We start from the raw sequence: 4,935 nt of genomic DNA on the forward strand, positions 1-4,935 counted from the left end.
GATCATTTTAGTACACAAGGTAGTTCAGCTTTGATCCATTCAGTCCCTTCATCCAGATATTTGACATAGATTATTGATCATTGATGACCCTACAGTGATCTCTGAGTCAAAACTAGTTACAGTTTTGTTTAAAAAATCATATATCTCTACTATTTCCTGTTAGTGACAGCATCCCTGTTCCTGTGCAGCACTTCAGGCGGGTTGAATGGCCTCGTTCTGGGCTGTGTAATGTACTCAACGAACTGAATTACTTCATCCTATATTCCTGTGTAATTCTTTGTAGGGATAGAATGGTCTCCTCCCGTCTCATTGTAAGGATACAGTCTGGCTGAATGGGATGGTCGTCTACCCTAAAATCGCGTTGAGAGGTGGATTGAGGGAACAACCCACGGGGTAGGGACAGCAGTATATCTTTTAAAGGCCGGGAGCATGGATTGAGGGAACAACACATGGAGTCGGGGCAGCAGTACATTCTGTCTCCTGTCTGTTCCCAATAAACATTGACTCTCCTGTCCAGCAAAGATCACTCAAGCTTAAACTAAAATACCTTAATTAACCGAGTCTTCACTGCTCCCTGAGGATGAGGACACCACTGACAGCACAACAGTGAAGGGAAAGGGGCATCCTTCTTCCACTGTGGGACACATTTTTTTAAAAAATGTGTTAACCTCATGTCAAATCACTGCCCCATTTCGGATATAGTGGTACAATAACTAGGAATCGACATTAACCATTCTGCCCTCCAATCTTTTCCCACATTACCACTGACTCTTTCCAATCAAATATGATGCTGCTGCTGTCTCAGGAAGAGCATGACACCACATGAGCATTAAAAAAGGAGCAGAATTAGACCTATCGAGTCTGATATACCATTCAGTCATTTCTAATATGTTCCACAACATCAGTCTCCTACCCTCTCCCTAGAATCTTTGATCGCCTTACAAATAAAAAAAAGTGTTTATTTGTGACTTAATGGCACTACTGTCTGTGTCTTAATGTGCATTTATATGTGTGTGTGTCCATGTGTTTGTTATTGTTTTGTATTTGCGTGACAGTGTCTGTCTGTCTGTGTATCAGCCTGTGTGTTTCTATCTGTGTTTGTGTCTATTTGTGTGTGACGGTATATGTCTTTGTGTGCTTCTATGTGTGTGCATGCTTATCTCCTTGTATGCATTGTGCAAGTTAGTATATTGGGGTATTTACCAATACTTCTGTGTAATTCAATGCCTGCATCTCTGTGCAATGGGATATCTGTTCTTCTGCTAGTGAGAGAGATGAGTTTGGAACTGACAGTAGGTTTGAATTGAGAATTGTTCTTCATTGAATATTACTCCTTACTCGGTTGGTGGGACGTGGATGTTTCAGAATCTCAACACAAGGCTTCCTGGTCCTCTCCAGCTCTCTCCAGGATCCTCCCCACATATCATGGTAGGGGGATGATGGAACGGATATCCGGCACTCCATCACCCGGCTTGGCCCTTTCTGTCCTATTCCAGGCTGTTTCTCCTGGAATGGGAGAAAGGGAGAGAATGAGTGAGGGTGGGAGTGGATGTCCCTGCTGTTAGTGCTGGGGTAGGTGAGGCTTATGCCCGAAACGTCGACTCTCCTGTTCCTTGGATGCTGCCTGACCTGCTGCGCTTTTCCAGCAACACATTTTCAGCTCTGATCTCCAGCATCTGCAAACCTCACTTTCTCCCAGGTGAGTTGTGACATGGTGAGGTGGCCAGAGGGCGTCTGTCCATAGTGTTGTATGAATGCAGTGCTATTAGTGTGCGGGGCTATTGCATCAGGACAGAGAATGTGGGGGAGGAATGTGCTGAATTCAACAGCGGGAATGGTCGTGCTTGAGCCTTATTTGGAGATAGAGCGTGAGCCTTGTTTGAGGGTAGGTGCTGCAACAGATATACAGAGAGTGTGAGGGAACAGTGATAATATACGGTGACACTTATCCTGACAGAGCGAAATAGATATTGATGCTTGTCCTGTATTGCTGGACATGTCTTCAGATCATCTCAGCATCGAGGTGAGCCTCCCCGAATGCCTTATCCAAGTCTATCACTAGTAACGACACAGGCCCTGTCCATCAGATTCCACAGAATCAGTTTGGGTGGATCTTACAAATAGCAAAGAGAAACAAACTTGTTGTATTATATATCTGAACCACAACTGTCGCGCAAATGTTTTGCATCATATGCTCTGAAAATTAAATATGCAACTATATGCAAAGTGAAGCCACGACATACTGATATTATCGCTCGGCTCTTAACCTAGAGACCCATGTAATGTTCTGGGGACATGGATTCAAATCCTGCCATGGCTGATTGTGGAATTTGAATTCAATAAATATCTGGTATCGAGAGTTTATGATGATCAGGAATCCATTGTTGATTGTTGGAAAAACTCATCTGGTTCACTAATGTCCTTTAGTGAAGGAAACTGGCTGTTCTTACCTGGTCTGGCCTGCACGTCACTCCAGGTCCAAGACAACGCTGTTAACTCTTAACTGCCGTCTGGCATGGCCAGCAAATGCTGGTTATCCAATGAAGCCCCCATCCTGTGAATGAGTAACAAATACTTATGGGTTCTGCAGTAATAATGGATGGTGTCAAGTTGCATCGAAACTGAGTTAACTAAGTGACTGCTAATGTTGTGAAAAATAAATTCCATAAGTGTATATCAGGTAGGTTGAAGAGTATGTTGTGAAACAAACTAGAGGTAGATTATTTCGGATTTGGCGCTGTGTGATACTGATCAAGGATGATCAGCCATGATAATATTGAATGGTGGTGCAGGCTCGAAGGGCAGAATGGCCTACTCTTGCACCTATTGTTTATTGTGTGGTCGGAAGGACTAATTACTAACCTTGCCCTGAAGCAGCTTTGGCGGAATAGTGACATTAATATGTTTTATTTTACACGGCGTCTGCATTCAATATGGAATGGTTGAACATTGTGGAACATCATGGAAGCCCAGAGGCTAGAGTGTCAAGTTCGCTCCAGTGAATTGGGGAAGTAGAATATAACATTCAGTAAGAGAACAATGGTTGTTAGACTCATAGAGTCTTACAGATAAAAAATGAGGTCTGCAGATGCTGGAGATCACAGCTGAAAATGCGTTGCTGGTTAAAGCACAGCAGGTTAGGCAACATCCAAGGAATAGGAAATTCGACGTTTCGGGCATAAGCCCTTCATCAGGAATGAGGAGAGTGTGCCAAGCAGGCTAAGATAAAAGGTAGGGAGGAGGGATTGGGGGAGGGGCGATGGAGATGTGATTGGTGGAAGGAGGTCAAGGTGAGGGGAGGGGAGGGAAATATGTCCCTGGTAGTGGGCTCCGTTTGGAGGTGGCGGAAATGACGGCGGATGATACGTTGTATACGGAGGTTGGTGGGGTGGTAGGTGAGAACCAGTGGGGTTCTGTCTTGGTGGCGGTTGGAGGAGCGGGGCTCAAGGGCGGAGGAGCGGGAAGTGGAGGAGATGCGGTGGAGGACGTCGTCGATCACGTCTGGGGGCAATCTGCGGTCCTTGAAGATGGAGGACATCTGGGCAGTGCGGTGTTGGAACTGGTCCTCCTGGGAGCAGATGCGGCGGAGATGAAGGAATTGGGAATATGGGATGGAGTTTTTACAGGGGGCAGGGTGGGAGGAGGTGTAGTCCAGGTAGCTGTGGGAGTCAGTCGGTTTATAGTAGATGTCTGTGTTGAGTCGGTCGCCCGAGATAGAAATGGAAAGGTCTAGGAAGGGGAGGGAGGAGTCTGAGGCAGTCCAGGTGAATTTGAGGTCGGGATGGAAGGTGTTAGTAAAGTTGGTGAACTGTTCAACCTCCTCATGGGAGCAGAGGCAGCGCCAATACAGTCATCGATGTAGCGGAGGAAAAGGTGGGGGGTGGTGCCAGTGTAGTTGCGGAAGATGGACTGTTCCACATATCCTACGAAGAGACAGGTATGTCTGGGGCCCATGCGGGTGCCCATGGCAACTCCTTTAGTTTGGAGGAAGTGGGAGGATTGAAAAGAGAAGTTATTCAGGGTGAGGACCAGTTCGGTCAGTCGAAGGAGGGTGTCAGTGGAAGGGTACTGGTTGGTGTGGCGGGAAAGGAAGAAGCGGAGGGCTTTGAGTCCTTCGTGATGGGGGATGGAGGTGTACAGGGACTGGATGTCCATCGTGAAAATAAGGCGTTAGGGACCGGGGAAGCGAAAATCCTGGAGGAGGTGGAGGGCGTGGGTGGAGTCCCGAATGTAGGTGGGGGGTTCTTGGACTAAAGGGGACAGAACCGTGTCGAGGTACGCGGAGATGAGTTCGGTGGGGCAGGAGCAGGCTGAGACAATGGGTCGGCCGGGGCAGTCAGGTTTGTGGATTTTGGGCAGGAAGTAGAAACGGGCGGTGCAGGGTTGTGGGACTATGAGGTTGGAGGCGGTGGATGGGAGATCCCCTGAGGTGATGAGGTTCTGGATGGTCTGGGAGATGATGGTTTGGTGGTGGGAGGTGGGGTCGTGGTCAAGGGGGCGATAAAATGAGGCATCTGCGAGCTGGTGTTTGGCCTCAGCGGTATAAAGGTCGGTGCGCCAAACTACTACCGCGCCTCCCTTGTCTGCCGGTTTGATGGTGAGTTTGGGATTGGAGCGGAGGGAGTGGAGAGCTGCACGTTCTGAGGGTGAGAGGTTGGAGTGGGTGAGAGGGGTGGACAGGTTGAGTCGGTTAATGTCGCGGTGGCAGTTGGCTATAAATAGATCGAGGGCAGGAAAGAGGCCAGCACGGGGTGTCCAGGTGGATGGGGTGCGTTGGAGGCGGGAGAAGGGGTCGTCAGAGGGTCGGGGGAAGTCTTGGTTGTGAAAGTAGGCACGGAGGCGAAGGCGGTGGAAGAATTGCTCAATATCTCGCCGCGTGTTGAACTCATTAATCCGAGGGCGTAGGGGACTGAAGGTGTAGAGTCTTACAGCACG

The sequence above is a fragment of the Hemiscyllium ocellatum genome, unplaced genomic scaffold (genome assembly GCF_020745735.1).
Source record: "Hemiscyllium ocellatum isolate sHemOce1 unplaced genomic scaffold, sHemOce1.pat.X.cur. scaffold_267_pat_ctg1, whole genome shotgun sequence".
In the NCBI taxonomy this organism is placed as follows: Eukaryota; Metazoa; Chordata; class Chondrichthyes; order Orectolobiformes; family Hemiscylliidae; genus Hemiscyllium; species Hemiscyllium ocellatum.